An 8,923-nucleotide genomic window follows, 5' to 3' on the forward strand; every position below is an offset into this window, starting at 1 on the left:
ATTCAATCCAAATCCAATCCAAATCCAATCCAAATCCAATCCAAATCCAATCCAAATCCAATCCAAATCCAATCCAAATCCAATCCAAATCCAATCCAAATCCAATCCAAATCCAATCCAAATCCAATCCAAATCCAATCCAAATCCAATCCAAATCCAATCCAAATCCAATCCAAATCCAATCCAAATCCAATCCAAATCCAATCCAAATCCAATCCAAATCCAATCCAAATCCAATCCAAATCCAATCCAAATCCAATCCAAATCCAATCCAAATCCAATCCAAATCCAATCCAAATCCAATCCAAATCCAATCCAAATCCAATCCAAATCCAATCTAAATCCAATCCAAATCCAATCCAAATCCAATCCAAATCCAATCCAAATCCAATCCAAATCCAATCCAAATCCAATCCAAATCCAATCCAAATCCAATCCAAATCCAATCCAAATCCAATCCAAATCCAATCCAAATCCAATCCAAATCCAATCCAAATCCAATCCAAATCCAATCCAAATCCAATCCAAATCCAATCCAAATCCAATCCAAATCCAATCCAAATCCAATCCAAATCCAATCCAAATCCAATCCAAATCCAATCCAAATCCAATCCAAATCCAATCCAAATCCAATCCAAATCCAATCCAAATCCAATCCAAATCCAATCCAAATCCAATCCAAATCCAATCCAAATCCAATCCAAATCCAATCCAAATCCAATCCAAATCCAATCCAAATCCAATCCAAATCCAATCCAAATCCAATCCAAATCCAATCCAAATCCAATCCAAATTCAATCCAAATCCAATCCAAATCCAATCCAAATCCAATCCAAATCCAATCCAAATCCAATCCAAATCCAATCCAAATCCAATCCAAATCCAATCCAAATCCAATCCAAATCCAATCCAAATCCAATCCAAATCCAATCCAAATCCAATCCAAATCCAATCCAAATCCAATCCAAATCCAATCCAAATCCAATCCAAATCCAATCCAAATCCAATCCAAATCCAATCCAAATCCAAATCCAAATCCAATCCAAATCCAATCCAAATCCAATCCAAATCCAATCCAAATCCAATCCAAATCCAATCCAAATCCAATCCAAATCCAATCCAAATCCAATCCAAATCCAATCCAAATCCAATCCAAATCCAATCCAAATCCAATCCAAATTCAATCCAAATCCAATCCAAATCCAATCCAATCCAAATCTGTGACGAAGTCGAAGTGAAACACGCGCGCGTACAAGAAACAAATTGTTTATTCTCCTGTAGTTCACATATAGACGGCGCAACTGTGTTGCTAGTTATTAAGACATCACAACATATCTCCCTTCTTTTATTTAAACAAAGTTGCAAAATATCGAGAAACTAAACGTTTAATCAAGATGGTAATCATCATATCGTTTCGGCCGCGTTATCTGGCGGTTCAGTCTAGCTGATCTAACCGGTTGGAATGCGAAATCCTTCTCTGCTGTGTAGTAGGCAAATATACGTATTACAGCAGGCCATGCCATGTCGCAGTAAATAAATGAGCATTCTATTCTGAGCTGTCATCGCCTACGGACGTGCCTAGAGAAACTGCTACAATGGCTGACGAGCATGGGATCGAGCTTGCAAGATTTATCAGAAGCCGGTAATTTTTACTTGAAGGCTCGAAGAAAAATCCGTGAAGAAAGCACAGGAAAATAAGAAATGCGTTGGAGAATTTAAATGAAGAAAGGAAAACATCTGAGTTGAACAGGTGGAAGTAACATACTGCCACAAAAACGACTATGGTAATTACAATTGTGTTTGGGGTTGTAATATTCTTTGGTGCTTAAAAAAAAAATGTTTCCAGATATGGAATTGTGTAGAATTTCTACGAAATTCGCAAAGATGATGTTCATAAGTATGGACATTGATTTCGTTTAGTGCTTCTTACTCCGTGATTGACCAGAACTCATGGAATTGTATTTACCAGGTCATAAACAGAACCTAAATGAAGGGATTTCAAAATCCAGGCCATTTAGGTAGATAAATGTAGGGAACGATGATTCCAGGCCATTTATCTGAATGCCCACGTTGATGAGGCAGCTTATAGAGACTCTAAGTGAAGGGAACATAAATTCTAGGCCACTTCCCTAATAAACGGCAACAATACACGGACAGTACTGTAGACAGTTCAACAATACCACATACTGTTCAAATTGTATCCCGAATGGGTGGTTAAGCACATCTTATGGTTATCGTTTATGCGGGTTAGAGAGTCAAGTGAAGGGAACTATGATTCCAGGCCATTTGACTGGTCCAGTAATGGACAAAGTACAGCGAAGGGAACTTGTTGTTCCAGTCCGCAGTATTTGACAAAATATGGTACAAAGAGTAAGTGTAAAATCAGTCAAATTGGAAATCTAAAAACATAATAAATATGTAAAACAAAATGATTCAGCTAAAAATAAAAATGGAAAAATATATGTTAACAAAAAGTAAACGAATCGTCAGTAGGAAGGTTGGGCCGTTGGTCTGATACGATCAGTCCGAATTCAAATACGCCGATTCGGAGAATGCATTCGTTTACTCTTCAAATAGACACATCGGTCCGGAGGAAAATTCGGAGGTTAAGCGATGCTTTGCTATTCTGGATGCAGAACACTGCAAACACTGAATCCTTAGTGGTTCCGCCGCCTCTAATTTATGAAACAGATTCGTTAAGATCCGATTACATATGAGAAATTTTTGGCCAGGCAAGTCAGACATTTGCTTGACACTTTAGAAACCATGACTGCGAAGGTGACCCTTGATGAATGTCGGTTTACTATGACATATTTATAGATGTCTATTCGATTTATTATAATTTCCAACAGTGGGTAGAATAGGGCAAAACATTCGAATATAACATTAACGTTAGACTTGGAATTTTCTAAAGAATTTTTTAATTTCTAAAAAAAAATAAAACAAGAGTATATTGGTGCATTGATACAATAATAATATTATGACGCCCGTTGAAAATGAAAGATTTATACCCTGATCCTACTGTTATCAGTGCAGTAGCAATAATAATTAAAAAACAAAAATAAAAAGGAGGAGAGATGTAGTAGGCAAATATACGTATTACAGCAGGCCATGCATTGTCGCAGTAAATAAATGAGCATTCTATTCTGAGCTGTCATCGCCTACGGACGTGCCTAGAGAAACTGCTACATGCTGTAGCTGGTGTATTCTCGTGGTCCCGAGGGGCCGATGAAGTCGATTCCGGTTCAATGTCGTTGTCCATCTTGTCCCGAGTCTTTGTCCATGGTAGGTGGGCGTACCAACCGTTTCACGTGTGAAGTGTTACGCTTGTAGGTTTGTCCATCTTGGGTTTCGAGTGTTACGCTGTCCCACAGACAAACAGACGTAACACTTGCGAAATTTCCATCGACCACGCTTTTAACGATCATTTTAAATTTTCATAGTTGTGGCTTTCACAGCCAGAGGCGCGCGCATCGTTTTTCTATGCGTTTGACGTTTCACACTAGCGCCTTCTGTTGACGATATTGCACAACACAGTGATTCGTGCAACTTTTCCAACAGGTGATGATAGTGTGAACTGGGCGATGAATTTCCATGAAAATCGTTCAAGGTGTTACGTCTGTTTGTCTGTGGCTGTTCCCTCGCCGATCAATTACCTTCGCCGGAGTTGGCAAAAACTTGAGGCCAGTTTGTTTTGAGGAAGCACGTTTTTCATTAGCACTTCATCTCCGACTGGTACAAGTGACTCCTTTGCCCCAACTTTTTCATTTCTGTAGGTCTTGGCTTGATACTAAACCGCTCGATCCCGATCACGCAACTCGCTGTCGTCCAGAGCTTGCAGTGGAAAATGGGGGATCAAATCAAGATTTCGTTATTAGTTCGGCCGGTTCAACTCCCGTCACGGAATGTGGGGTCACAGAATACATGTACAGGTATTCCAGCAGGCCAGGTTTTCAGTTCGCGTTCTGTTCCCGCATAGATAAATACAGTTTGTATTAAGGTCCAAACAGTATGTCTCCTTTATCTGTTACTGTTACTGTACCACGAACTGGTGCTTTTCCTTTGAAAACTATGAAATTCCGGCAATCGATCATAAAGAACGGTTTACGTAACCCATAACAAGTTGTAACAATATGTCATATTGTGCAAAAAATGTCAAACAGTATAGCCATGAAGGATTGTGAGACATGGTGGCAAAATGAAATGACCGTTTCTCAAACGGTTTGTGATTAGATTTGCACAACACACATATACATGTGTATTTCACTGTATGCCACTTACATTCAACAGTTTGTCAAATAGCTGCATACATTAGTGTCTGTACCAACCAAACGCCGCAGTTTGCAATTTTATAGAAAAAAAAAGAAAAAAAAATCCACCTGAGTGAAAACAAACTGAAAACTCGTACGATCGCTTCGGTATACGGTTTGAAGTAACTGGAGGTAGAAAAAAGTAAGTTTTGCATGATTCTTCTATTTTGTTTTTGTTTCTCTAACTCATATATGAACATTATTTTACAGAATTCACGAACATTAATTCAAAGGAACTCAACAGGATGCTCGATTGCGTCTGAAAAATGTTCCGCACGATCCGCAAAATGAAGAAGTGGAAGATTTGTCCTGTTGCCGGTGGAAACAGTGTTCTTGTGATCAGGAATCCTCTCCCGCCGCAGGAAGGTCCACAGCAGGTCCACAGCTTTATTCGCCGGTAGCACGGGCGTACGAAGGGACGTGGTGGGAGTCGGGGAACTTCGGCAGTTATCACTGCTCTCGGAATGACCCGGATGCGCTGCTCGACAAAATGCGAAGAAATCTTTCGACACAGGTAAATCGCCTTGTTCATCAACAATATAAATATGATGACAAATATTTATTGAATAAAAAAATAAATCACCCGTGAACGCAGAATCGCCTTTTTATTTTTAAACGGTTCGAATGCACTAGACCCATATAACATAAGGTTGAAAAAAAACATGGAAAACTTTAAATCAACAATAGTACACACAGTGTTCGTTTTTCTTCCAGATTCATTGTTAAACTGTTCTCTAACCATTTGCCATGCTGTGAATTGTCTCAAAAACTGGATAATATATTGACCATATCCTTAACTGTATTGCGAAAAATTTGTTCGAGAAAACGAGCGATTTTTTATGGTAACCAATCTTAACCGCCTATTCCACATACTGTAAATTGGCGGATTACCGTTTGTCAAACAGGCAAATCTGTACATGGAATGGTTAGCTTACTGTTAACTTCGATAGTCTGAGAAATGGTTAAATGACAATTGCTAATGGTCATCTACAGTATGAGAAACAGTGCATTTACAGTTTGTGATTATGCGGGTTGTTTGCTTATCTTCAGTACTTTCAGGATGGACCAATTTTGGCGCTCGACTTCGCCGTTTGCTCTAGGGTACATAGTACGGAGTCGTATGGGTCAGCTTGATTCCGTTATCGAAGCAGTAGTCTTTCATCTCCTGGCTTGCGAAGTTCGTAACGTTGTCGAATGTTAACACTAGTGGTACCGTCTACCCCCGTTGGTTTGAACGACACCTCATGCAAACCAACGGGGGTCATTTTTTAATTTGAACTTCTAGTAACCCTGTGGGCATCGAAAAACACATTGACGGTAACCCTTTTTGCTGTTTTGTTTTGATTCTGCGTTTCGTTTCATCCCGTTCCAAGAGCAGAATGACGCTTGAACCATTTTTAGTTTGAACGATGTGCAGATTAGAGGGGGTCAAATTAAAAAGTGTTCAGATTAGATGAGGTCAAACCAACGGGGGTAGACGGTAGTCCCATCCTGGTGAAAATACTTTTCAAAAAACGAATCACATCGCCAGAGGTAGTTCTCGTCATCAGTTCAGCCAAAACGTATCGACTATAGAGGTCAATCAGCACGAATAAATAGCTATTATCCGGAAGAGGTCCAAGGAAATCTCTCACCAGGTGCACCCATGGAGCAACTGGTAGGTCCCTTATGCACATGGTCTCCGGTTTTTCGAAAGGTGGAACTAGTTGGCAATCGAAACACTCTCGACACGCTTTCTCTGCATCTCCGTCCATACCCGGCCACCAAACCGCAATCCGCATTCTCCGTTTCATTTTCTCGCGACCTGGTTGACCGATGTGCGCCAATTTTAGAACCGTCTCTCGCAACTTAAAAGGGATGACAATTCTAGATCCTCTCAGTAGAACTTCATTTGCGAAACAAAGCTCTCCTTTGAACACTGCGTATCGTTTCAAATCGCCTTGCCACTGGTCATCGTGTAGTGCCTTTTTTACACTCTGCAACTCCCCAACTAACAATTACTCTTTTTACAAGCACCTTTACGACGAATTAATTCAGCATGGTGCTGAATAACATTTGGATAATTTTCAGGCACAACCTTTGTTCGGGTTTTGTTCACACAAATTTGGAGAAACAATAAAGCATAGTGTTGTGTACCAATTGAACTGTTTGTTGTTTAAAACATTTTACAAACTGATAGTAAGGCTGTTATTCAGCTACTGCAAAAATGATTTAAAAAAATAAAATGCAAAAATTTCTACGAGAGTTTATGATTGACACTTTATGCTATGAACAACTATTGTGAAATAATAACTACAAATACATTTACCTAAATCAAGATTCGAACTCGAGACCCATCGATTGCCAGCCGCTTGCCTTCCTATCTGCGCCATCCTAGAGATGATGAATTGACGCGCTCAAATCAAAACATAAACTTCCCGTGGTTGTATAATGATTACACTTTGACTCCTATTCAGCAGTGGTGAATAATGTTCTGTTTATGGTTAACAACTGAAGAACACGTTAATTCAGCTGCTGTTCAGTAAAAAACACGTGTTTTTATCCTGTACACTGAGTCGAAGTATGATGAAACGAAAGCGCTTATTTAACTTGTGAAAAACACATTGTACAGATACATGTTCTAATTTTTGCATGTACTAGACAAGAAGCAGAAAAAGGTCTTGTTAAACTATTTTGTAAAGAAATAACTGCAAGTCGAATAAAAATATTATTAAACGCTTGAAAAGTGTTTGAATTTATAATTGTTGATACCGATACGAAAGGTTGAACATTGGCTACTTTTTCAATTGAAAAAACATTTGTACAGTAATGTGTACAGCATAATTTTAGTTCAGCTATCATTACTATTATAAAGCAACAATTCAGCATGCATGCTGGTTTGCGGCTTGCGATTGTTAGTAGGGTCCGCATCCTCTCGCGAATACAGCATAATCTCGTCCATCGTTATCGCAGCCGGCAGTTTCAGCTCGTTTTCGAATTTTCTACACTTCACCCAACTAACAATCACTCATTTAACAGGCACCATTATGACGAATTAATTCACCATAATGTTGAACAACATTTGAACTATTTTCACGTACAACCTATGTTCGGGTTTTGTTCACACAAATTTGGAGAAGTTATAAAGCATCATGTTGTGCACCAACTTATGTTTTTGTTGTACAAAACTTTTTACAAATGTACAAGAAAGTTGTTATTAAGCTTTGACAAAAATGACTGAAAATAAATAAAATGCAAAAATGTTGAACTCTCACGAGAGTAATTATTTCCTCTCATGTTGGGAACACCTATTAAGAAATAAGAATTACATACAGTAGACGTTCGGTCGGTGCAAACGGTTTAACTGCAATGCTTTTTAACTGCAAGTCCGGTAAGTGCAACAAATTTGCAGTTATCGCACCGCTATCCGTCAAAACGGTGCGCCATGTTAGCCTAAATGAGCAGTCGAATGAATTTTGTGTTCATTTAACGTCAATTGATGGGTTGTTGACGTCTGTTTGACGTTGCAGTTATCGAATTTTGTTCGCTAACTGAAACGTAAACATATTGCAGTTATCGAACGTCTACTGTATAAAATTACCTAAATCCAGATTAGAACTCGAGACCTGTCGATTTCCAGCCGCATGCCTTCCTATCTGCGCCATCCTAGAGATGGTGAAATGCAGCACCCAAAGCAAAACATAATCTTCCCATGACTCAATAATGATCACTCCTGAACTTGTGTTCAGCAGTGGTGAATAAGCACAGCACGTGGTAATCAACTGAACAACGCCTTATACTTCAACAGCTGTTCAGCTCAAATCACGTGTTTTCCATTTTGATTTCGCTGCCAGTATTTTTGTCGCACGGTGAGAAAACTCGTATTGAATGCCCCTAATAAACGGCAACAATACACGGACAGTACTGTAGACAGTTCAACAATACCACATACTGTTCAAATTGTATCCCGAATGGGTGGTTAAGCACATCTTATGGTTATCGTTTATGCGGGGCGGCCAAAAAGTGTTGGTCCTTATTGAAGATATTGTTTCCAGACGAACTAATTGCGATATGAATATGTTTTTATTTTTATTATTAAATATCGGTCTTTAAAAATGTATGAAAATGTGTGGTGCGGTATAGTCTTGGACATGGTGCATTCACAGCATCTGCTCAGGTTATCTACTCATGCTCAGTCGAAGATCCGTTAAGCATTTTTTTTATTTATGCTTTTGTCATGGATTCTCGATATTATGTTTAATAAATAGTGCATAAGAATGTTTAGGGATACTTGAAATGTGTCGATTTCTGAATGCTGTTTGGTTATCTAGGTGACTGTGGGAACAATATTCAGTAAACTCGATAGCACTGAAATGTCAAATGCATTGATCCAAGCGTCTCGTACAATCGAACTGCTGCGGAAGATGAAAAAATATAATAATCAAGGTACAAGATATCTTGTTACAGACTAATAATAATAAATAAATGCCTCATTTTTACGTTGATTACGTCTCTTGGCGCTCAATGTTAAACTACATAACTCCATTCTGTTTTATTGTATGTGTGTCGTTTAAAATTTTGGTTCATTAATAACTTGGTTGTCTAAACAGTTTTAGCCATGATTTATCCCATTA

Source organism: Aedes albopictus, chromosome 3 (assembly GCF_035046485.1).
Source record: "Aedes albopictus strain Foshan chromosome 3, AalbF5, whole genome shotgun sequence".
Classification (NCBI taxonomy): domain Eukaryota; kingdom Metazoa; phylum Arthropoda; class Insecta; order Diptera; family Culicidae; genus Aedes; species Aedes albopictus.